At 45.7% G+C, this 26,332-nt stretch overlaps 1 long non-coding RNA gene across 3 annotated transcripts in view; it reads left to right on the top strand.

Moving 5' to 3' along the window:
• LOC134485941 (uncharacterized) overlaps positions 1 to 7,067 on the top strand; it is a 105,703-nt gene extending 98,636 nt beyond the window's left edge. For 2 of the 3 annotated variants that reach the window (XR_010064371.1, XR_010064370.1), the window contains 2 exons: positions 4,250 to 4,338; positions 5,006 to 7,067. This is a non-coding gene — a long non-coding RNA (uncharacterized LOC134485941). The remainder of the gene's footprint in view (positions 1 to 4,249; positions 4,339 to 5,005) is intronic. The other variant, XR_010064372.1, reaches the window with a different exon arrangement.
• Positions 7,068 to 26,332: the final 19,265 nt, after the last annotated feature.

The raw sequence follows: 26,332 nt of genomic DNA, 5'->3' as shown, positions 1-26,332 counted from the left end.
GGGGTGAGTTCTGAGGTGGGGTCTGGGGTGGGTCCTGGGGTGAGGTCTGAGGTGGGGTCTGGGGTGGGGTCTGGGATGAGTTCTGGGGTGGGGTCTGAGGTGGGTCCTGGGGTGAGGTCTGGGGTGGGTCCTGGGGTGAGGTCTGGGGTGGGGTCTGGGGTGGGTCCTGGGGTGAGGTCTGGGGTGGGTCCTGGGGTGAGGTCTGGGGTGGGGTCTGGGGTGGGTCCTGGGGTGAGGTCTGAGGTGGGGTCTGGGGTGGGGTCTGGGGTGGGTCCTGGGGTGAGGTCTCAGGTGGAGTCTGGGGTTGGTCCTGGGGTGAGGTCTGAGGTGGGGTCAGGGGTGGGTCCTGGGGTGGGGTCTGAGGTGGGGTCTGAGGTGGGGCCTGGGGTGGGGTCTGGGGTGGGGTCTGAGGTGGGTCCTGGGGTGAGATCTGAGGTGGGGTCTGGGGTGAGGTCTGAGGTGAGGTCTGGGGTGGGGTCTGGGGTCTGTCCTGGGGTGAGGTCTCAGGTGGAGTCTGGGGTGGGTCCTGGGGTGAGGTCTGAGGTGGGGTCAGGGGTGGGTCCTGGGGTGAGTTCTGGGGTGGGGTCTGGGGTGGGTCCTGGGGTGAGGTCTGGGGTGGGGTCTGGGGTGGGGTCTGGGGTGAGGTCTGAGGTGAGGTCTGGGGTGGGGTCTGAGGTGGGGTCTGGGGTGAGGTCTGAGGTGGGGTCTGGGGTGGGGTCTGGGGTGGGGTCTGGGGTGGGTCCTGGGGTGAGATCTGAGGTGGGGTCTGGGGTGAGGTCTGGGGTGGGTCCTGGGGTGAGGTCTGGGGTGGGGTCTGGGGTGGGTCCTGGGGTGAGTTCTGGGGTGGGGTCTGAGGTGGGTCCTGGGGTGAGGTCTGGGGTGGGTCCTGGGGTGAGGTCTGGGGTGGGGTCTGGGGTGGGTCCTGGGGTGGGGTCTGGGGTGGGTCCTGGGGTGAGTTCTGAGGTGGGGTCTGGGGTGGGTCCTGGGGTGAGGTCTGAGGTGGGGTCTGGGGTGGGGTCTGGGATGAGTTCTGGGGTGGGGTCTGAGGTGGGTCCTGGGGTGAGGTCTGGGGTGGGGTCTGGGGTGGGTCCTGGGGTGAGGTCTGGGGTGGGTCCTGGGGTGAGTTCTGGGGTGGGGTCTGGGGTGGGTCCTGGGGTGAGGTCTGAGGTGGGGTCTGGGGTGGGGTCTGGGGTGGGGTCTGGGGTGGGGTCTGGGGTGGGTACTGGGGTGAGATCTGAGGTGGGGTCTGGGGTGAGGTCTGAGGTGAGGTCTGGGGTGGGGTCTGGGGTGGGTCCTGGGGTGAGGTCTCAGGTGGAGTCTGGGGTTGGTCCTGGGGTGAGGTCTGAGGTGGGGTCAGGGGTGGGGTCTGGGGTGAGGTCTGAGGTGAGGTCTGGGGTGGGGTCTGGGGTGGGGTCTGGGGTGGGTCCTGGGGTGAGTTCTGGGGTGGGGTCTGGGGTGGGTCCTGGGGTGAGATCTGAGGTGGGGTCTGAGGTGGGGTCTGGGGTGAGGTCTGAGGTGGGGTCTGGGGTGGGGTCTGGGGTGGGGTCTGGGGTGGGGTCTGGGGTGGGGTCTGGGGTGGGTCCTGGGGTGAGATCTGAGGTGGGGTCTGGGGTGGGTCCTGGGGTGGGGTCTGGGGTGGGGTCTGGGGTGGGGTCTGGGGTGGGTCCTGGGGTGAGATCTGAGGTGGGGTCTGGGGTGGGGTCTGGGGTGAGGTCTGAGGTGGGGTCTGGGGTGGGGTCTGGGGTGAGGTCTGAGGTGGGGTATGATAGCAAACTCTTGCTGAGGTGAATGAATGAATGAATGAACCTGGTCCTTTCTCCCAGTCTCTACCATATTGACCACAACTCCTGTCGACTCCCTCTATCTAGCGGACAGAACCTCATCACCAGGACTTCTTAACCCAGCCTAGAGTTACGCTCCCCCACATAGCACTGGTGTGACACTTACAGCAAACTTTTCATGTCACTGAAATAGACAGCTGCTCTCAGATGACTTGAACACACACTCTGACCATTCTGCATCGCCTCTTGACACTCTTATTGTGGTGGAAAGAGAGAGAGAGAGAGAGAGAGAGAGAGAGAGAGAGAGAGAGAGAGAGAGAGAGAGGCTAAGAGTTCAGTTATGGAGCCAGACTGCCTGTGCTTGACTGATTTTTTTTAAACTGGGAGGGTAATATAATCTCTCTGTGCCTCAGTTTTCTCATCAGTAAAGCAGGAACAATATCACAACTTTAGTTACATTGTTATAATGAGGACTGTTTGCAACACATAGAGTATGTAGGACATCCCTGGACACACAGTAAGCCATATAGGACATTGTCATCCTTTAATTGAAGAAAGAATTGTGGGCCAAAGTGCATTTTCACTGGAATGTTCTTGTCAAACTGGGCTGTCCGTCCAGTTTTCATGTAGACTAAGGGCCTTCCTATCCGTGCCATGACCACTAAACGCTGCCTTTGGGAAATCTTTCCACTGGAGTCTCCTGGCGCCCCGTCATGAGTGCATTTGGTTAAAAGAGAAAAAGCTTGAGTGTTGAGCAAATAATGTCATTTTACACCTTGGGTCACTCTGTTGTGTGTTCTCCTTGCAGTGAAGAGTAGGACTGGCTCCCAGAGAAGGGTCCCAGCCAACAAGTGATGCTTTGACATCAGGACCACCTTGCTGCTCACATCGCCTTCTCTACACTAGGGCAGGAGGGAGCCACATGTCTTTTCCCTGGAGCCTGCCCCTCCATCCTCCATGCCTGTATCCAGCTGGCATCTTGATGGCCCTGCTCTCACAGTGACGTTTGCCATTACCTAGTCTCACTCTCCTGATCTCCTTCCCACATTTCTCTCTGCTTTCCTGCCCTCCACACCGAGCTACCTCAGACCCCAGGCTTACTCATGCTGTCCACTGTCTCCTTGCTGGGAGAGGAATCCTAGGACTCAGGTTAAAGACAGGCTTGACCAGGCCTTTGTCTGGGAAATTCTGACTCAGGAGGCTTGGCACGAAGTTCAGAAGCGTTTATTTTTAGCAGGTGGTCCTGGTGACTTGTGTTCAGGGAAGTCACTGCCCGAGCTTGCTCACCTTGCTCATCCTAGCCCGGCCCACACTCCTCCCAAGGTCAGATGCTTCCCTCATTGCTGGCAATGTGGACTTCTCGTCCTCAGCAACCTGTAGCTTTGTTGTTGCTGTTGCACTAAGCAGTGAAATTTCTAAAACATAGGCATGCGTATACTTTTCTCAAAATATACATCCCTAATAGGTGTTTTCTTGAAAGCTGGGTTTTTGTAAGAAATGTCGTTTTGGGCCACTTTTAATGAGGTGTGCTTAGAGTTCACCAGAGTCAGAGATAAGCAGGAGGCCAGAAGCTCCTTTCTCCTCGATAGCTGGTGGCCAGTGCCTGCTTGTTTTAAACTCTGAGGGCTGGGAAGTTATATGTAGTCTGGGCTGGAGAGGTGGGTAGCTCAGTAGTTAAGAGCACTGGCTGCTCTTCCTGAGGATCCAGGTTCAATTCCCAGCACCCACACGGCAGCTCACAGCTGCCTGCAACTCCAGTTCCAGGGGAACCAACCCTTTCACACAGACATGAATGCAGGCAAAACAGCAATGCACATGAAATAAAAATAAACTTAAAAAAGCAATCTTCCGTGGAACTAAACCCATGATTAGAGAAAGGAGGCAATCACAAGGCCCAAATTATTCATTAATTCTGACCCATGGGAACTAAGGATAGGAATTTCTCAAGACTGAAGAACTTTAAAAACTACTGTCCTCAGCCAGATCCACACCAGCCATGTCTTTCTTTCCTGTATGTTGCCATCCCTTCCTGCCAAACCGTAGAATAAACAGGTTTCGGTTTTGCTAGTTTCTTGAATTTATTTGATCTTATTTCCAATAGGATAATGATGCTCTCATGTAGTCTGAGCCCTTGACAGGCAGAGGCAGGGTGATTGCTGCAAACCTGGGGACACCCTGGTTCTAAATAGTGAGTTTCAGGCCAGCCAGGGTTGCATGGTGAGACCCAAAGTAATAAATGAAAATTTACTTTTTTCTCTTTTATAATTATTGAGTGAAATTATTATTTATTGTCTTGCCCAAGTTCATCACCCTCAGAAGGCTAAGAGAGAAGGATCTTAGAAACAGGGTAGGTGAAAGAGGAGTGCTAATTTGAGATTTCATCAGTATTTATTTTATCAGTATTAATCAGTATTTGATTAAATAAAGCTAATTACAACCAACCTTGATGTCTGAAATATCTGCTGCAGAAGGAGATTCCACCTGAACAGATTGGCTAAGTGTCTTGACAGAAGGGAATCTGACTCTTGGCTCCACTACCAACTGCATGAGGCTTCAGGTGAGCTGTGGCTGCAAACTGGGCCACTTCCTCTTCCTCCTCTTCTTCCTCCTCCTCCTCCTCCTCTTCTTCCTCTTCCTTCTCCTCCTCTTCCTCCTCCTCTTCTTCCTCCTCCTCCTCTTCTTCCTCCTCCTCCTCTTCTTCCTCCTCCTCCTCTTCTTCCTCCTCCTCCTCTTCCTCCTCCTCTTCTTCTTCTTCCTCCTCCTCTTCCTCCTCTTCCTCCTCCTTCTTCCTTCTCCTCTTCCTCCTCCTTCTTCTTCCTCCTCCTCTTCCTCCTCCTTCTTCTTCCTTCTCCGCTTCCTCCTTCTTCTTTCTCCTCCTCTTCCTCCTCCCTCTTCTTCCTCCTCCTCTTCCTCCTCCTTCTTCTTCCTCCTCCTCTTCCTCCTCCTTCTTTTTCCTCCTCCTCTTCCTCTTCCTTCTTCCTTCTCCTCTTCCTCCTCCTTCTTCTGCTTCTTTTTTTGCTTTTCCTTTTTTAGATTTATTTTCTTTATTTTTTGTGTATGGGTATTTTTGTCTGCCTTTTGCATGTGTGCTATGTGTGTGTCTGGGAAAAGAGGGCATCAATCCTCTGGAATAGAGTTATGGATGGTTGTGAACCAGCTGGGAGTAGAACCTGGATTGTCTGTAACAACCTAAAGTCCTCTAAACTGTTGCACTGTCCCTCCAGCCCCTCAGTTTCTTTAGTTTACAAAGAAGGCTACATCTTTCCTGGCCTGGAAGTAAAACGAGGGTGTCTATGCAGTCTTGGTGAACTGTGAAGAGATGCTCACAGGGATGGCTCTCTGGCATCCTTCCGGTGAGTTTTCTTGCTCCCTCCATTACTTTCCTGCTTCCTGAGTCTCTTCTTGAGCGGTATGACTGTAGTTTAAATGTTAGGCCAGGGAGCCCAGGAAATCTAGTTCCCAGCAAGAATTACAAACCTTCACCTCCTAAGTGAGAGACTACGTGAGCAGTGACTCAGAGCAGCGGGAGGAGCAGCCAGCCCAGACAGAAGGCTTTGAAGAGTCTTCAGGCCCAAGAGTGCCTTCTCCAATGGGTGTGTGTCAGGGAGCTGGAACAAGACCAATCTAAGCTGTGGTTTGTCTCAGAGAGAAATTTTGGAGACTGGATTATTATTGGGTGGCTGGTTAACATCAGTTAACTAGACAAGGCACTCAGATGGCGGCACTTAAGATCTCAGCAACAACAACAATAAAACATTGAAGGTATTACAGTAAAAGGAGGCTGCTGTCCTGCAAATGAACTCATAGGAAATCAGATTTTCTGAACTTGATACTACTGATCACAAGAGGCAGTTTTCGGAGCTCTGTAAACTTCCACATGGATGGGCTTGTCCTTGTGAGAAGAGACCAAGAAACTCCAGAAATCTACAAACAGCAACAGAAAGGAACGTGTGGCCTCTCGGGACTCACCCCTACCATCACAGACTTTCCCTAACATTTCTCTTTTAACTCTGACTCCAGGAAAGAGATCTGGAAGCTGAGCAGTCCCGTGCCAGACTCTGCCCTCCTGAGTTATAAACATTGGATTATTACGATGCGTTTCCTGCATGTGTCTTCCATGTGGCTCAGGCCTCCTGTTTCCTGTGAGATGCTCCCTTCTCACATAGCTCTCCTGTCATTCAGCTAAAACAGACCAAGGAGCTGCAAAATTCCAGTTCTTTCCTTCATTTGGCTTAAAATCCCCCCAAAGACTTTATTCCCTTGTTGGGTTTCTTTTCAGTTTCTTACCTCTACCACGCTGTAAGATCTGCCAAGGTGGGAGGTATCTGTTTTCTGTGAAGTGATACTGGAGGGAGGTGGCCAGGACATTCTGCTGGTGGCCGAGGTCACCTCCTTCACTGAATGCATGTTCTAATGGCACTGGGGCGGGGCTCACAAAAGGGGGACTGGAATGTTTTCTTTCCTTTTTATGATCCATTTCAATTCATCCCATTCTGAGATCTCCCACCCCAGCCGTCTCTAAGCCCTCACTTCTTAGGGAAAGCACACAGAATGTCCGTTTTCCTTTGCCTGTGGGAGTCTGTTCTGAGAGTCAATTAATTTCAGTATAAATGAGTCTGGGGCTCAGTCTTTGGTTACTGTGTCAGGGCTTCCTACTCCTGCAGCTTGATGCTGCTTGGACACACAAATTGTTAACTTTACAAGTTTGCAATCACAATCTTCTCTCTCTTGAGTCTCATATGAAACCCATTTCCTTGGGAATTGACCGATGACCTCTGCCCTCTCGCCTCAATTGCTTAAAGGCCCCTCACTCTCTTTTTCCTTGGCCTTCAACTCCAGATACTAGAAGGTGAGCTGAACTTCAAAGGGCAGCCAGCCAGATGTCTTCCTTTCCTTCCTCCCCCTGTGAGGGACCGGCTTCCTCTCTTTTGTCTGAGCTCTGGGTATGATTTCAGGTATTCCTACTTCTGTGTCCCAGGCTGTCCACAGTGTGGTGCCCAGATGCCTGGGCCGGAGACTCTAACTGGTGTGATTTGCTTCAGGGACTTGACAACACTCCTTGTTATTTGTGATGTTCTAATGTGAATATGGGTGTGCGCGTGCACATGTACATGTGTGGAGGTGTGTGTGTCCTCTATCAACAGCAGCAGGTCTGTGCTGTCCAAAACAGCAGCCTCAAGCCATAGCTAGCAACTAAGCTGTTAGAGCCCTTGAACTAGAGTATAGATTATTTCAATAAATTTTACACAATCTAGAAATATGAATCATTTGATAGAATGCTTGCTTATTATTGTATTGCCATTATTGTATGGGTTCAGCCCTAACAACATATCTGATGTGACGTCACATGCTTATAATCCCAGCATTATGGAAACAGGTAGGAGAATCAGGATCTCAAAGTCATTTTTGGGCAGCCTGGGCTACATGACACTCTGTTTCAAAGGGGGAAAATCAAGCAAAATTTTATGTGATCACATGTTATAATAATACTTCTGATGTATTAGATTTTGGATGGGTAGGTAAAACTGTTAATTTCACCTCTTTCTGCTTGTTTTCAAACTATCCCTTCTGGAATATGTGGAATTGTCTCTTCTGTTTTTAAAGAGTATTTTTTTAATTTATTCTTTGGCGACTTCCCATGTGTATATATAGAGCTTTCTATGTGGTTCATATTATATGTGGTTCATATTTCTATTGGACAGTGTTGATGTGGATTAATCACGGGGGCCATCAGTCACCCTGTCCTGTCACAGGCTCAGTGTGCCAGTCTTGGCCTCACCTCAGGGTATGCACTGAGTGAGGACTCTGGTAACTTGGGGATGTAGAGGATGCATTGTGTACACCATGGTTCCTCAGGTGGCATCTGTACCTTGGGAAGGCTGATTCCCTGTACATGTCCTCATGGATCGAATAGAGAGACTGGTGTTCATGGGTCTGAGGGCTAGAAGGAGGCTGCAGGTGATGAAGAGAGGACGGGTGACCCACAGGTCCCCATCTGTATTAGTTCTTATAATCATATAACACCATATAATTAGCTGTATGTGGACAGTGTCTGATCACCTTCTTCTAAACCTGGGCTGGTCTCTTCCCTTTGATCCTGACATTTTTTAGGATGCAGCTTAGTGGCAAAGGACTTTATTTTTGTTATTATATTTATATTAAATCAATCAATCATCAATCAATATGCGTCTATATGTGTGTTTCATGGCACTCATGTGGAGATCAGAGGATAACACTCTGGAATCGGTTCTTTCCTTCACTGTGTGTGTTTCAGGGCATAGGCATCAGGCCTAAGATCCATCTTGATGACCCTGGGATAGATCTTTTAGATTTGGTCAGTTTCAAGTTCAAATCCAAGGCCCCTTGGTCAGCAGAGCTTGGGGGATCTACTTGGATTCTCTATATCCTGGTTAGTTTTCTTCTATAAAATGAGGAGCATCCCACCCTTCCTAATACATGGCAGTGAGACTGGAAGAAGACCATAAATGGCAACACTCAGCCTGCGACCTGGCACAGCTAGATGTTTGTTGAGTACTCATTAGCAACATCAGCATCAGGACGCTCCCATTGGTGAGTACTCACAGCAACATCATTATCAGGACGCTCCCATTGGTGAGTACTCACAGCAACATCATTATCAGGACGCTCCCATTGGTGAGTACTCATAGCAACATCAGCATCAGGATGCTCCCATTGGTGAGTACTCACAGCAACATCATTATCAGGACGCTCCCATTGGTGAGTACTCATAGCAACATCAGCATCAGGACGCTGCCATTGGTGAGTACTCACAGGAACATCAGCATCAGGACGCTCCTATTGGTGAGTACTCATAGCAACATCAGCATCAGGACGCTGCCATTGGTGAGTACTCACAGCAACATCATTATCAGGACGCTCCCATTGGTGAGTACTCATAGCAACATCAGCATCAGGACGCTGCCATTGGTGAGTACTCATAGCAACATCAGCATCAGGACGCTCCCATTGGTGAGTACTCACAGCAACATCATTATCAGGACGCTGCCATTGGTGAGTACTCACAGCAACATCAGCATCAGGACGCTCCCACTAGTCAGTACTCATAGCAACATCATTATCAGGACGCTCCCACTGGTGAGTACTCATAGCAACATCAGCATCAGGATGCTCCCATTGGTGAGTACTCACAGCAACATCATTATCAGGACGCTCCCATTGGTGAGTACTCATAGCAACATCAGCATCAGGACGCTGCCACTGGGTCCAGATGCTGATGGGTCACTGAGTCCAGATGTCCGTCTTTCCACACTTGGCTCCTTACAGAGGCTGGACACATCTGCAGTGGGACCTCTGGAGCTCTGAGGTCAGTGGCCTGCTGCTCTGGCAGATGCCTCTGCAGCCACCAGCCTGCCTCTGCCCTACACTCCATGCTTGGCACTGTGAAGATCCCTTGTTTACTTGGGTTTCCCTGGGCAACGAAAGCTCAGCGTCTGTTTCATATAGCATGGTAGCTCTCTCATCCTTTCAGGGCAGACTGAAAAACTGTCACATGCCAGGCACAATTTTAGACGCTTTGTATGCACCAGGGAACACAAACAGATCAAAGCTAAGAGAGGTGGAGACCATCTTGGAAGATTGTAAGGGTTTAAGTCTGGCCTGGACACTTTCTTGTGTTGGAGCATTCCTGGATCTCAATCTATCCCTGATGTCAGGTAGCCTCTTTTACATGTCCCTGCCATTCCTTCAGCCCCCGTCCCCCGTGTTGTTCACTGGCTTCCATTATAGTCCCCTGCTTGCTGTCCATGGGCATTTCTTATGGCCGGACACTTCGGTGAGAGACCGTGCTAAGCCACATTCTCACCACCTGGAAGCATGAAACTTCCGATATTCACGGGGACCTATGGGAGAATGAGAGTGCAGGCTGCATGGGCATCTGAAGACGTCCCATGAGGCCAACTTGTTCCAAAACTGCGGCCATTCAGAGAACGCTCCCTTAGCTTTTCTCTGCCTCCATGTTTTCCTTGTTTCTTTTCTCCTTAACATCTGCCTCTCCAGAGCCATCTTTCCCAGTTACATTTTCTAAGGACGTTTACCAACGCATCATGTGATGCAAAACAGAGCGGCATATGCAAGGGGCCAGGCAGTGCAGCAGCGGCCTCGCGCTCAGCTGACAAAGATTCTTGAGTATCTGAGTTGCTGAGGGAGAGGGCCTTACCGGTGGAGCAAAAGGACAGGCTACAGGCAGTGCAAAGGTACTGTGGGGGAGCCATGGGGGAGTAAGAAGAAGAGACTTGATGGGAGAAGAGGTTACGGAAGTGGGCCGGGCCATTTTAATTCTTGCATGTCACAAGGAGGACGCGGGGAGGAAGGGGAGCCTGCCTGGATTTGAACAGCGTCATGTCTTGGCGTCTACTGGGTGAGGATTCCTGGCAGCGAGAAGGCCACGTCCAGTGTCTGTTGACTTGAAATAAGACATGAATTGGTCTGTTGCGGATCTCCCGCAGCCAATCCCTGCTCCAAGTCAGCGCCCTGTGACAGAATGCCTAGACCCACAGAGGGCCAGAACTGGACTCGTGTGTTTCTAGCCACGAGCTGAAAACAGATGGAAACAAAACTCCGGCATTAATCTGAACGGCATGTGGGAGGAAGATCAAATGGGAAACGAGGATGGATGTGTTTTGAGCGGGCCCGTGTGTTTCCTTCAGAACCAGATTGTGGGAAGGCAGCTGAACCAGCCTTGTGCCTCATGACAGCAACGGGGTTTCTGCCTAGAGCAGGCAGATGGAAGAGAAATGTCTGTCTTCCCCACTGTGAGGGGTGGGCTCCGTCCCAGAGCTGGGCAAGTCCTGTGAGTGCTGGCTGGTTGGGAACATGCACCGTAAAGCCTGCTATTGGGGGTCTGTGAGGCTCCTTTGGTGAGATCTGTGTATCACACTCTTTATGCCCTCCGTGGGTCCAGCGGTTGGCACTTTTACCATCACAAAAGCCAATGGAGTGTAGAAGGAACATCACCAATAAAGTCTACTTCCCCTAGAGGATAACTCGCGGCCTTCTGATATATGATTATATGTTTGTGCTTGTAATTTAAAAAGCGAAGTTACATTTATTTATTTATTGGGTAGGGGGACACACCACAGTACACATGTGGAAGTTAGAGGGCAGCTTTTAGGAGTCACGGGGACAGAACTCAGATCATCAGGCTTGGCAGGAAGCACCATCCCCTGCTGAGACTCCTTGCAAACCCTCTGCAGGTATTTCTAATTGATATATGTGAATGTACACATTTATGACATATGGTGTAGTTTTTAAATGCACACACACAAATGTGTAATGATCAGATCAGTAATCGGTGTAACTATTTCCTTGGATAGCTTATTGTCTCTTTGTATGGGAAATATTCAAAATTCTCCCCACAAGCAATTTTCAAACATTCCAGCCATAGCTACCTTACTGTGTTATGGAACATTAGAAATCATTCCTCTTAGCGCTCGTGCCCTCTACCTGTCCGTCATCCTCTTCCCTACCTGTCCTGTCTTCTGTGCCTTTCCCAGGGTCTGGTAACTCGCACTCTATTCTCTTCCTTAGTTTCACACATACGCCAGAACTTGTGGTATTTCCATGTGCCCGGCTTATTCATTTAACACAGTGTTCCTCAGTTTCATCCTTCTCCTTGCACACGAAAGGCTTGAATTCTTATTTATGGTTCAATAGCATTCCACTATACAGTCGTTCTGCATTTCCTTTCTTTGTTAACCCATGAACGAATGCTTAATGTTGATTTTATCTTTTGATGCTTGAAAGCAGTGCTGTGAGAAACAGGCGTGCGGTGTTTATTTTTGTTTTTGTTTTTGACTTACTTTTAGCTCCATGTTTGACTATTTTGTTTTCTACTTATCTTTAAAAGATTTGATATGAGAGAGAAGGGGGTACCTGAGACTTGGGATAAAGTTCTTAAAGCCTAAATGAGGGAGCAGGACAATGGAAACAGCCTAGACTTTCTGTCTAATATGGAGGAATATCTGCTTCCAAATAGCATAAAAGAAGGGAAATATAATTTTATGAATCCTGTTACTCTGGGGGCCATGGGCTAAAGGAAGAAAAAATATATAGGCGGGAGGTGGTTTTAGAGTCTAAACTTGACATGATACGGATAATTTATTTAAAGGCAATCCAGAGACATATGATCAGGCCAAGGGAAATGACTGGGCTTTCTGTCAAGAATCTTGCTTGTTAGTCTCCCAGTTACACCACTAGAAGAAGAGACAGAGCTCACAAACTCTCCGACATTTTCCAGACATGACCACACAAGTCTTTGGAACTTAGAAAATACTGTTAGCAACCAGTGAAGAAAGAGATGGAGCTGTGTGTGTGTGTGTTGTGGGGGGGGTAGTGCATCATGAGTCTCTGTAGGTGTGAGGGCCTCACAGAATGGCATGGCTAGCTAGCAAGCCTAAGTCTCACACTTCCGTAACGGTCATGCCCGGTTTCCTGGTGGCCAGGCTCGTCTGTCATCTAGATGAGATTTAGGAGCCAACAGAGCATTAATAGCCAGGATATATATTGCTTGTTTTATTATTACATTTTTGAATACTTTATTATAACGTAGTGTAGAGATAAAGAAAGCAGCCCTTCAAAATATAAAAGCTCACCACCACATCTTTAATTATGGAGGATGGTATGGCCTCCTGCTAAACAATTTGCTGTTGTCCAAAAATGCACCCATAAAACTCAGAGAAGAGTTATTTCTGGAAATTCAGCCCATTATTCTCCCATCCCATAGGACTGTCTATTTGGGACATCTCCCTTCACAACAGTCGGTCCCTCCCAGCTCCTTGGTTGTCAGTGGTTCTTCTTCTGGACCAGGGGTAGCAGTCCTCATTCTACACAAGAGGTGTGGCCACTGCCTAGGTTCACGTGTCAACCAAGAACGACTGTCATATTTTTTAATGATCTGAAAAACAAACATCTCATGGGATGGGGAGCGCTTCATGAAGTACAAATTTCCCTGCCCATGAATAAAGTTCTACTGAAGCATAGCTGTGCTTGGTGAAGTATCGTTTTTCTGTCTGGCAACAGTGTAGTTGAGGATGTGAGACAGAGACTGGTACCATCTGGCCCTCTGAGAGGAAGTTTGCAGATGGCAGCGTTCGGACCTGGGGTGCTCAGGTTGGTACGCAGCCTCTCATCTTTGGAATCTGCCTTTCTCCTTCACTCTGACCTCACTTCATTTCTATTAGCTTTGTTCTCACCTCCTCCCCCATCTTCCTTCTCCTTTTCTTCCTTGGCACAGCTTCCCATCCCAGCAGGGAATGGGGATGGAGGAAGAATGAGGGAAGAGCTGGGAAAAATGTCTCACAGCATAGTGAGGTCATCCCAAGGCTTCTGTGCCGCCAGGAGCATGTAGATTGCAATTGTCCCTGTAGGTCGCAATGGATGAAGTGCAGAATCAGGTTTTCACCTTGAGCTTACTGCATTCTCTGTGTGTAGCCTTAAGGAGACTGCGTTTGGGAGACTGTATTCTCTACCCTGCCGTGGAGGTTTTCCCAGTGGTGGGGATAGAATTCAGGTTCCTGTGGGATTGCAGACTGGTACAACAATTCTGGAAATCAGTCTGGAGGTTCCTCAGAAAATTGGACATTGAACTGCCTGAGGATCCAGCTATACCTCTCTTGGGCATATACCCAAAAGATGCCCCAACATATAAAAAAGACACATGCTCCACTATGTTCATCGCAGCCTTATTTATAATAGCCAGAAGCTGGAAAGAACCCTTCAACAGAGGAATGGATACAGAAAATGTGGTACATCTACACAATGGAATATTACTCCGCTATCAAAAACAATGACTTTATGAAATTCGTAGGCAAATGGTTGGAAATGGAAAATACCATCCTGAGTGAGGTAACCCAATCACAGAAAAACACACATGGTATGCACTCATTGCTAAGTGGATAATAGCCCAAATGTTTGAATTACCCTAGATGCCTAGAACAAATGAAACTCAAGACGGATGATCAAAATGCGAATGCTTCACTCCTTCTTTAAAAGGGGAACAAGAATACCCTTGGCAGGGAAGAGAGAGGCAAAGATTAAAACAGAGACAGAAGGAACACCCATTCAGAGCCTGCCCCACATGTGGCCCATACATATACAGCCATCCAATTAGACAAGATGGATGAAGCAAAGAAGTGCAGGCCGACAGAAGCCGGATGTAGATTGCTCCTGAGAGACACAGCCAGAATACAGCAAATACAGAGGCGAATGCCAGCAGCAAACCACTGAACTGAGAATAGGACCCCCGTTGAAGGAATCAGAGAAAGAACTGGAAGAGCTTGAAGGGGCTCGAGACCCCATATGAACAACAATGCCAAGCAACCAGAGCTTCCAGGGACTAAACCACTACCCAAAGACTATATATGGACTGACCCTGGACTCTGACCTCATAGGTAGCAATGAATATCCAAGTAAGAGCACCAGTGGAAGGGGAAGCCCTGGGTCCTGCTAAGACTGAACCCCCAGTGAACTAGACTGTTGGGGGGAGGGTGGCAATGGGGGGAGGATGGGGAGGGGAACACCCATAAAGAAGGGGAGGGGGAGGGATTAGGGGGATGTTTGCCTGGAAACTGGGAAAGGGAATAACACTCGAAATGTAAATAAGAAACACTCAAGTTAATAAAAAAAAAATTCAGGTTCCTGAAGGCATGTCACTGATCACGTACTTGACATCAGCTTATCCACAGCTGAATTGTTCCTGCTTCCTTGATCTTCTTAGCGCAGTTCTCTTTGCCTAGCATATGCTCCCTCTTCTCCATCTGTTTGTTCTTCTTTAAAGTCATTTCATGTCTTCTCTCCCCCATGAAGCTTGTCCAGACTGGATGTGTAGCGAATTCTCTCTAAGAGCTTAATTCTTCCCTATTTGCTTCTCACCAGGCTCTTGGGATCCTTAGAGCTAGCCCTGCTCTCTGGTTTCATGATCATCACCCTATGATCACCACTCTATCATGCCTAAGTTTCTTCTGACCAGTCAGAGGAAGCCTCGAACTGCAGCTGGGCTCTCTTGCTCAAATCCGTCCTCTAGGGGGTTCCAGAGGGTGTGCTGAAATGCAAGTCCAGCTTCTTTAACTCCTACTTTCTCAGCTCCAAATTCTTCCTTGCTCTCTGGATGAGGTATACAAAATTCTGCTTAGCTTTAGATTCCCACTTTGCTCTGGCAAAACACAACCACTTGTAATTATAGAAAACATGGTGTGCATTTGATCCCCTCTATCTGGCCCCCTTTCCCTAAGCAGCTATGGGTCTTGCCTGCATTCAGGGCTTAGCCCAGCAGCTACCCTTTCAGAATCCTTTCCAAGTTTCCTTCTTCCAAGGTCAGACTGGCTCGGTGTTCATTCTCTGTGCTCTGGAATGGCTATCTGTTCTGGACAGCTTTATGTCACCTGGACGTAAGCTAAAGTTGTCTGAGAGGAGGAAACCTCAATTAAGACCCAGCTCCAGACAAGCCTTTAGGGCATTTTCTTAATTATTGATTAATTGATTAATTAATTAGTGATTGATAGGGTAGGTCCCAGTCCATTGTGTATGGTGCTACCCCTGGGCTGGTGGTCTTGGGTTCTATAAGAGATTAGGTTGAGTCCATGAAGAGCAGCAGGCCAGTAAGCATCATTCCCCCATGGCCTCTGCATCATGTCCCTGCCCTGCTTGAGTCCCTGTCCTGACTTCCTTCGATAATGGACTACAATGTGTAAGTGTAATTCAAGTAAACCCTCCCCAACTTGTTTTTTGGTCATGGTATTTCATCACAGCAATAGAAACCCTAGCTAAGATGTCGTCTATATGATTATGACCATCATGGTAGGGTTATGCTTGTGATTATGTTTTCATGAGTGTTTCCTGTCCACCACACGGTAGTAGGAATGGAGACCACTCTCCCCCCACCGAGACCACTCTTTTTGTTGTTGTTGTTGTTTTGCTTTGATTTTCTTGCAGTTCTGGGAATGGAAGTCAGAGCTTTGTGTGTGTCAGACAAACACTACTACATAGCTATATCCTTAGTCCCCTTGCATTTGTCTTCGTACCACCGGTGTTTCTTTTGTCTGACCTACAGCATATACAGAGTACATGCTTATTGAGGATGTAGAGACTGATGATAAATCGCTTTAAGACAAAGGAGGGTTTTCTACAGGTTTATAACTGGTCTCAGCTAATGAGGATGATTCCAGGTTACTGTTCTCTGTGTTAAAGATGCTGTGCAGACACTTGGGCAAACCTGCATTTCACAGCACGTCTAGCAACACCTGCCTGCTTCCGAGCAGTTCATGGCTCGCAGAAGATAATGACAGTGACAAATGTAATTGCAGGTTGCATGATGGCTACGTGTCTTGGTGTCTAATACAGAATCTCTAATATTCAACTCAACCGCACAGGTTAGTGTCATTTTCCACCCAGAAAACTGAGGTGCAGAGACCTGCATAGTTCTTCTAGGTCATATAGACTCACTGTGATTCTAAGATTTGGATCCAGGTCTGCTTGATTTCAACAACCTTATTTTTTCTATGATGATCAGTTGCCTATAATTTATATCCAAGCAACATCAATAAAAATGAAAGGCAATAGCTCATGTTTTAGAGAATGAAGTAAAGAAAGGATGGAAAAAAAGAGGAAAGTTTAACTGTAACCCTAACACCTGAGAAATAAGCTGCAGCTTGAGTTTGCCCCATCTGTCTTGTCTGTCCATATCCGTACCTAGAAGACATGATAACATGCCATTGGTACCCCACCCTGTCTTCTGGACATTGCATCAAAAGCATTATTCAATGCTTGATCTCAGCCGTCGTGGCTGTAGTTTTAATGATGTGTGCTTCATTCTGTTGTTAACGGGACTCTTCCGATTCCTGGGGCAGGCTGTCCCTTCCCCTTTCTGCTCTCCGATCTGTAAGTGCATCTGGCCTTTATTGAAGGCAGCTGTGAACAGAGTGCTGGTCTTGGTGCCAGAAAAGTTGGATTGAGTCCCAGTTCTGACAGTAACTAGTTGTGTGACCTTAGGCAAGTCAGGTTCATTCAGTTTTGAGCTCCTTCCTTGGTCTATAAGCACCTTTATAGTAGGGACTGTCATTCTCTTTCCCCTCATACTTGATTGTAAAGTATTAGGCCCATGCATGCTGGATAAAGGCTTTCAAATTCCTCTCTTTAAACTGATATAAATAAGCCTGTTCCATAAAGATATCGTAATTACACCAAGCTTTATTCATACATGCAGGTCTACACACATTTACTATGCACATGCGTGCTTATACACACAGTGCAGTTGTAAATCATTATCCAAATATAAGTTACTATAACTATTATAATTGCTGGGTTGAGGCAATTCACATAAAAGTCTATTCAATTATCTGGAAGAGCAGCCAGCTTCCCGGCTGAAAGTTACATCTTTCATCCAGATGTTTGGCATCCTATAGGCACAGTAGACCACAGACTTAAAGGAATCATCGTTCACTGTTTACATTGAGCCGTCTGTATTTCTTCATTGTGATGTTGTGTGCCTTGACAGCGGAGACTCCATGTGCGTAACTTGCTGGCTGCAGCTCCATGCTCTGCCAGGACTTTAATAAGTGCACTTTGTTGTGATTAAAATGAGGAATGTGGGATGGGGAAAGTTCAGGACCAAGAACATAGTATTTTGTAAGCATGCGTGCTAGAGGGTGCCTAGGGGTAGAAGCTGCTGGAATTGGTTGTGTGTTTGCAGAGGGAAACAGTCCAATTGTGTGGGAGGTTTCCCTTGCTCCCCAGGTACGAGGACAATAACCTTACAGAACAAGAAGAAAAAGTTCAGGGACCTGAAAACCAATCCTTATCTCATCTATTATAATAATACTCTTTCTACAACCCAGTCCTACGAGCCAAACTTCCTTCAGCATCGACATAATATTAGCATTGTAATTCTGAGTGTTAACAGGGATTAAGCTGTGTTCAGGGCCAGTTGACTCAAAATAAAAGAAATATCTTGGTTGTACAGAATACTGACAGGAATAAAGTGAAAATTCAAAGTAACTGTGCAGTCAGGTAGATTGGGTTTAAAGAATAAATTGAGAAAGACAGCTCTTGTGCTTAAGTGACAAAATTAAATTGGGCTTAATTTCCACAGAAATACATTTCCTAGGGTGCTACAAAGTAGAAAAACAATGAGTAAAACAATAAACAAAATTACTCTTTGGGGGAAAATTTTTGAGGCATGTAACAGTGAAGTAGTATTTGAGATGATGAAGGTAGATGTCTTAGGGTTTCTAGTGCTGTGAGGACATGTTATGACCAAGAAGCAAGTTGGGGAGAAAAGGGTTTATTTGGCTTAAACTTCCATAGTGTTCATCATCAAAGGAAGTCAGGACAGGGACTCAAACATGGCAGGAACCTGGAGGCAGGAGCTGATGCAGAGGCCATGAGGGGTGCTGCTTACTGGCTGGCTCCACTTGGCTTGCTTAGCCTGCTTACTTATAGAACCCAGGACCACCAGCCCAGAGACGGATCCACCTACGATGGGGTGGGCTTTTCCCGATCCATCACGAATTAAAAAGTATCCTGCAGCTGGGTCTCATGAGGACATTTTCTCAGTTGTGGCTCCTTCCCCCGACAACTTGAGTTTGTGTGTCAAGTTGACGTAAGCCCAGTCAGCACAATAGATAAGAGTCTGCTTCTGGTCATGGGAGAGTACACGGAGTGAACTAACTTTTCTACAGATGATAGCCATGCCCTTTAATAATGTCACTAGAGAGTGACACCAAGGCTAGCCAAAACTGGAAGGACAATCAAGTGAGAGTCAGACACCTGAGCAGATGACTCAGGGATAGGTGACAAAACCAAGCAGAAAGTTCTAGGCGTACTGCCAGACAGGGCCAAGGATAATGGGACTGCCAATGTGGCAGCAAACTAGAGAGAAAACGCCATGAAAGAGAAAGCTGCAGCAAGGGAAGCCTGAATTCTGCCTCTGCATTTTGGCCAATTAACACAGTGTTCTTGGGAGCAAACTTGATAAGAAGCCTACTAAATATTTGTTTGATTCGCATAAGCAGAAAAATTCCAGACTAAATGACAGAAAGGCTATCCTTAATCACCATGGCAGAGAATTGACGTTCCTCAACCAATTTCCTGACTTGAGTCCCGGTATGGACACAGAGCCCCTTGAATGAAGGGGAGACCAGGTCCCCTTGAGAAAGGACCCTGTTATAGCACCCAAAACTTTCCTCCTGTCCTTTCTCAAAAGGACTACGGCCTTTTACCTGGTAACTATACATCAAGGAAGGCCTGCTGAACTCCTTCTCTGAAGTGGTGCTGGTTCCATGAGCTTCTAGGCAGCAAGGCTTACAACCCTCCAATCAAAGCAAGGACTCAGGAAGGGCAGGTTGCTGGTAGGTTTCAGACAAGCTCTTACAATAGGTCCAGTGGGTCTGCTAATTCATCCTGTGGTCATTCATTCGCCCATACCCACAATGGATAACTGCCATACATACACTTGGCTGAATCTCTACTTGGTTCCAAGATGTGTGAGTGAAGGTTCTTATGATTAGAAAGGCAAATGGAAGTCACTCAAGATACCTCTACATGGGAAAATAGTGAACCAAATCAGTATTACATCCCTGGGTGGATTGTAAAGACTAGTGTCACCATCAAGGTCTTGAAGGATGCAGAGATGGTGGTTCCCACCACATCGTCTCCATTTAACAGAAGATGGATTGATGTTATAGAATGACAGGTGATTATTATTAGCCCAATCAAGTGGAAACTCTGATTGCAGGTGCTGGAGCATATGTTTGTTTGCTTTAGCAGAATGACACTTCTCCTGGTACCTGGTACACAGCTAGTAAATGCTTTTATCTTCGTGTTTGTCCCTAAGGACCAGCAGCAGCAATTCACTTCTAGCTGACTAGGCTAGCAGTTCACCCTCACTGCTCTGTTTCAAAGGTGCATTAGCTCTACCCTGTATTAGAACTTAGTTCACAGGAATCTTTACTTCTTTCTTCTGAGGAATTCATGATGTTCGTTGATGAAATTGCACAAATGGGAAGTAGCAGCCTCTCTGGACTTGTTGGTAAGGTATTTGCTGTTGAGAAGATAGCTAAAAATTGAACCAAATTCAAGGGCTTTCTACCACATTTCCAGAAGTCACTAGAATAGAGAATGCAGACATCCCTTCTATAGCAAAGGGTAATAATTCTCCCAGTACAAAACAAGAAACACATGCTTAGTGGGCCTATTTGGATTTGAGAGACAGTACCTGCCTTACTCAAGTGCGTTACTTTGGCCCACATTTTAAAAAACGACTCAAAAAGCGGAGAGTGTGAATATAGCTCAGAACAGGCGATGCAGTAGGTCCAGGCCGCGATGCAGCTGCCATTCCTCTTAGCACATGTGCTCCCCTAGACCAGATCGTACTCAAAGTGTCAACAGCACATAGGGTTGTTGTTTAGAGGACTTTGAGATTTTAAAGCAAGGCCCTACCAGCATCTACAGATACTACTCTCCCTTTGAGGTACAGCTCTTGGTCTGCTTCTGGATCTTAGTGGAAACTGGCTGATAAATGGGAGGCCACCAAGTTACCATGTGGCCTGGGGTGTCTATAATAAACTTGGTATCATGTGACCTTCTAAACCATAAGATTAGATGTGGACAACAGCAATCCACAATGAAATGAACGTGGTATACACATGATCAGTCCCAAGTAGGTACTGACATGTATATAAGTTACATGGTGGGCCAAATGTCTATGGTTCCTATTTCTACGTCAGTGTCTTTGGCCCCCCCATATAGTCTCCTGGGTTGTGTCTAGCATTAGTTCACTGAGGAGAGAAAGCTAGGAGTTGCTTTGTAGATGCTTCTATATGGCATACAGGCACCTATTGAACATGTGTAGCTGCAGTACTGCAGCCCCTTACGTGGACAACGCTGAAGAACGGCAGTGAAGGAAAGCCTTCCTGGCAGGATGCACTATGGGAAGTACTTTCTACTTGGAAGAAAAACAACCGGATATGTGATTATATATTTATCCAAAGGTTGTATCCAGTGGCTTAGCTGGATAGTCAGGGACTTGGAAGGAGCAGGATTGGAAAACTGGTCATAAAGACATGTGGAAAGGGCTGGGTAAGAGAATAAATCTTTCCAAATGGGCAGAGGGTATGAAGATGTTTATGTTCTATGTCAGTGTTTATCAAGAAGTGACCTCAGTATTGGAGGTCAAGTAGCTAGAATGATCTATCCTATAGATAGCAATTAACCTCCTTCCTTGGCCATCCCTAACATTGCCCAGTGGGTCCATGAACAAAGTGCCATGATGACAAGGGTCGAGACTATATGGGCTCACTCATTAGCACAGTCTTCTGCTCATAGCTGTGGCTGACACTTAATGCTAGCAGCAGAGATTGACACTGGGCTTTCAATATGACTGTTTCCCTTGGGTGACCATACAGCAATTACTGAGCAGTAATAGCTTGCAGGCTGTGCAAGGTTATGTTGAAGACTGTATAAACTCCGTAGCAATGTTCCATGTATGTCAGTGTTTCTCCCATAGTCAAGCTTCCGGGAAACAAGAGCTAGAAATGGAAATGGTACCTACAATGGCTATTCTAGGCTGTCAACTTGACTGCAGGGAGTTAAAGTCCAAATGTAGAAGGTACACCAGTGATTTTTGCTAAACCTTAAGTAGGAAAACCCATTTCTAATCCAGATCTTGAAATGGGAAGACACAACTTTAATCTGGGCTGCACCTTCTGCTGGAAGCCCATATAAAGGCATGGAAGAACTAAGTGTTCACTCTTTGCCTGCTTGTTTTTGCCTTCCTAGCAAGTTCATTCCTTCACTGGCATTAGAGCCTAGGATTTTTGTTCTTTTTTATTCCAATGTCTACTGAAGTACAGCTGGGACATCCGGCTTCATGGACTGAGCAACTACTGGATTCTTAGACTTTCCATTCACAGTCAGCCATTATTGGATTAGCTGTATCACAGCCTATATGTAATTCTAATAAATCCCCTTTATATAAAATTTCCGTATCTATATCTATATCTATATCTATATCTATCTATCTATCTATCTATCTACCTACCTACCTATCTATTGACCTACTTACCAATCTATGGATTAACTTGATAAGTTCTGTTACTCTAGAGAACTTGACTAATGCAGTACCACTCACCCTCACCTCCTAGTGACCACTTGTAAAAGTTTTGCACCCTGATCCTTATGCTCTGCTGTCCCTACAAGTCTTGGTTCCAGAAGAAAGAGCGCATCTATCAAGAGATGCAACAAACATTCTATAGAATGGGAAGCTACAACTCCCCATTGACCCTTTGGGTTCTTGACCCACTTAAACCAACAGGCCAAGAGAAAGACATTACAGTGGTAGGAAAGGTGATTGGTCAATAAATGAGGTAAGAAAGAGTACACATGGTGTGCAAGAGAGCGCTTGGTTTTACCATGCCATGGGTTTAAAGTCAATGGGAAACTACAACAATCCAATCTAGGTATGCTGATAAATGACCCATAACCTTCAGGAGTGAATACAAGGCTCACCTCACTATGTAGAGTCAAGGACTGCTGAGATGATTCTTAAGAGTGGGGAGACTATGAAGTGGATAGCAGAGGAAAGTAGTTATAAATACTAAGTACAGTCGGTGAGCAGTCAGAAAGAAGGAGCTTAATTGTCATGAACTTTTCCATTTTTATGAAGAATATGTTTGTGTATATATACATACATATATTAGTCAGACTTTCATTTTCTTTACATTCATATCAATCACATTTTCTTCCCTCTTCTACTCCTTTACCATGTAACAAAACATTGATTAAATTACTGTTAATTTCTACCTGTTAAATTGGTATTATTACAGTTAAGTTATAGGCTATCAGAAGAGTAAGCTTTCCTCAAGGGACTCTGCCACTTATTCTGTGTGGACAATTAGGGTATCTATAATGGAATGTGGGGTAGTTGTATTACGTTAGGCAAAAGGATGATTTGTTCCTAGGGCATCATGTTATGTGGGATAATTGTATCAAATCAGGCAAAGGATGGCTTGTTGCTATCTTTATTTGGAAATTACGAATGGCACAAAGAGATGGGGTTAAATATCAAGTTGACAAGGTAGAGCTTGTGATGGCTATTCTTGGCTGCTGACTTGACTTAAAATCACCTGCAAGGCACACTTCTGAGCATGTCTGTGAAGGTGTTTCCGGAATGGAATAACAGAGAGGGTGTAACCCAGTGGCCTAGATATAAATAGATGTGAGAAAAAGGTAGTGAGCATGTGAACACCTCTGAGAGGGAGACGCTGTGCTGATATCAGACTTCAGCATCTTTGGTCTTCCAGTGTGGAATACAAGCAAACCTTCATGGGGTCCTCCAGGCTTTCAGGACCAAATGGAGACTGCTCAGGTATCCAGCCTCTAGACTGAGAAGCTACTGGGCTCTCTGCCTTTCTAGCATGCAGAAAGCCCCTATCACATCACATAAGCACTCAAATAAATCTCCAACTAAAGACTGACACACCCCATGTCCCAGAGTACCTGGGCTAATGTGGATTTTAACGTATCCAGCTGTAGAAGAAATCTCAGAAGAGACCAATGGAGAATAGTAGTTGGGTGGGATGGAGGAATTGAACATGTGTCCAGCTGTGCCAACACAAGGGACAGACTCTGAGAACTTGAGAAAGAATGAGGAGGAAAAATTTGATGAAAGACTGTTAACTGACAAATTTGAGAAACTTAGCAGACATCAAGAATGAACAAAAACACCAAGAATATGGAATAAAATCAGTAAAAGCTGATTTCAATGCTGAAAGAAAATATCACAACATGTAAACTTTGTCAGTTTTGATTTTCATACCCTGCTAAAGTTCACTTCAAAGGTGTAGGGAAAATGAGGACATTTTTAATGAAGAAAATCAGAGAAAAAACAATTTGCTAGGATAAGACTGCAAGAAATTCTTCAGATAGGTGGAATTCAGACAGTAGAAAAGAATAAAAGACCCAAGTTTGTAAAGAAACATACAATACATTTTTTCTCTAAATTTGTTTTAAAAAATAAATTCCAGACATGACAGAGTAATAGACTTACCTTATCTCCCTAAACAACTAGAAAACAGAACTATATTTTCACCAGTGGACACCAAAGAGCATGGGTTCTAGATTCCTGACAAGAGATGAAATCTGAATGGCTCTCTGCTTGTAAACATGGTCTAAAACAGTGACTCTCCCTTTGGGACCACATATCAGATATTTATATTATGATTCATAACAGTAGCAAAATTACAGTTATGAAATAGCAGTAAAAATATTTTATGGTTGGGGGTCATCATAACATGAGTGATTAAACGTTTGCAACATTAGAAAGGTTGAAAACCACTGGTCTAAACTAAAATGCAACCTAAAAGCCTTGCTTGGTTTATGATACAAGGGCCAGAGTCTAGCAGACTGGAGATGACAGGACTCGTGGCAGAGTGCTGTAGTGGAGGAAGCTAAATAGAAAACTAAGCAGAACTCTGAGTAAGCGTCGGGCTGTATCTTTAGTGAATGCTATCTATCGTGTATGTATACTAAGTGAATTCCCACAAGCAGAGACTAGATGTCATACAGGCCTGGAGAGGAACTAGATCCAAGCGGCTAGAATAGAGAATTCTTATCAATCAGAAGACTTGTAAAGGGAAATACATCATTATAAAGAAAGCTATTCTAGAGAAAGAAGTCCTAATGTACATTCAAAAAGACAAGACACTTGAGGACAAGTTTATAAAGAAGCAAGATCATCAGAAAATAATCCAACTTCCTGTGGAAACAAAGCATCATTTTCCTCCTTGAAAAGTTGAGAAATTGAGATGTGCAGAATTAACAGTATCCAATAAACCATGAAATCTTTTTCAGATGCAACAAGAAAGAAAACTTGACCAAAAGAAGGAGTAATGGTCGATAGAAATGAACTTCAACATGAAACACAATAGAACTGACAACCAGGCAAAGACAGTTCTTACAATGTGTTCAGATGGCTTGAGAAAACACATTGCCTGAAGAAATAGCACAAAAAGGGAGCAAACTGTGTTATTAGAATAGGAAAATATATTATGTGGTACGAACACTGGCTGGAAAGAACTCATAGAAGATACAGTAGGGAAAAAAGACTAAACTTTGAGCCATATGATTTAAACCATTCAATTTGAAACACTAAAGGGGAAAAAAGATATGGAGGCTTAGCAGCAGGAAGGGAAAGCAACATCAAGTTTTCTGCTGAAAAACTAGTGTAAATGTGGTGGATTTGTACCAACCACATCAGGGCCTGCAACGGAGGAAGGTGGAATAAGCATTTGAATTATAGAGTCTCTGTGTGTCAGCATACAAATGCAAATCCTGAATGTATAGTGCCTGAAAGGAATTTGATTTAAAAAAAAAAAAGAACTTGCCTTTGTGAGTCAACTTGACACAAACTAGGATCATCTGGGAAGGGGGAACCTCGGCTGAGAAATTGCCTCTCTCAGATTGGCCTGTGGGTGTATCTGTAGGCATTTCCTTGATGAAGGACTGATGCGGATGGACCCAGTCCACTGTGGGTGAAACCACTCCTTGGTGGGTGGTCCCAGGTGGTATAAGAAAGAAGACTGTGGACGCCATGGGGAGCAAGCCAGTAAGCAACATTCCTCTGCGCTCTCTGCTTCAGTTCCTGCCTCCAGGTTCCTGCCTTGGCTTCCTTTGGTGATGAAATGTGGCTGATAAACTGAAAAATCCCTTTCTCCTCAAGTTGTTTTTGGCCAGTGTTTATCACAACTGTAGAAAGCAAATAGGCAACTAATCTAAACAACAACATCCATCAAACACCTATGCTTACTAACATGCTTACTGGAAAGTTCCGTTCCTCCACAGTGTGGCAGAAAAGGTGTCCGTCTTCATTAGTTCCTGTCAGTATTTTACTATGTTCCACTAACAACACAATCCTCTGGATCGAAAATCCTAAGAAATCTCAAAAAAGTGGAAAAGGTCATGAGTTTAGCAAGGTCATAAGATGTAAAGTTAATATTTGAAAACTAATTGTAGCTCCACATATGAGTGTTCAAATGGGAAAGCGAAGTAAAAACATCACCACTTCAGCACTAACGAATTGTGAATGCTTAGGCATGAAAAACCATTATTTGTATAATGAAAACCAAATTCTTGTTTAGTGAAATTAAAACTGTTGAAAAATTGAGAGATAATCATATCCCTGGATTAGGAAATTCAACAGTGATGAAGTGGCAGTGTTTTCTAACCATTGATGCCATTACAGAATGCCTTATACATTTACACAACCTCATTTTATTGCTTTATGAAGCACCGAAAGATTTATTCCAGAATAAGCTTTTATCAGAGGGAGAAGCTTAGAGGATTAACATACTTGAATCATTATCAGGTGAGCAAGTCTGGAATGTTGATAAGGGAGGAAGAGAGAATTCGGAGTTAGACCCATTCACACACAGTGAGCTGCTTTTCACTGAAGAAGCAGGCCAGTCATTTAGAATATGACACTCTTTACCAGAGAGGCATTGAACAAATGGATGTTTAGAAAA

The sequence above is a fragment of the Rattus norvegicus genome, chromosome 2, assembly GCF_036323735.1.
Source record: "Rattus norvegicus strain BN/NHsdMcwi chromosome 2, GRCr8, whole genome shotgun sequence".
Taxonomy (NCBI): Eukaryota; Metazoa; Chordata; class Mammalia; order Rodentia; family Muridae; genus Rattus; species Rattus norvegicus.
The sequence above is the reverse complement of the archived record's forward strand: the minus strand, read 5'-3'. Positions and strand labels throughout refer to the sequence as shown.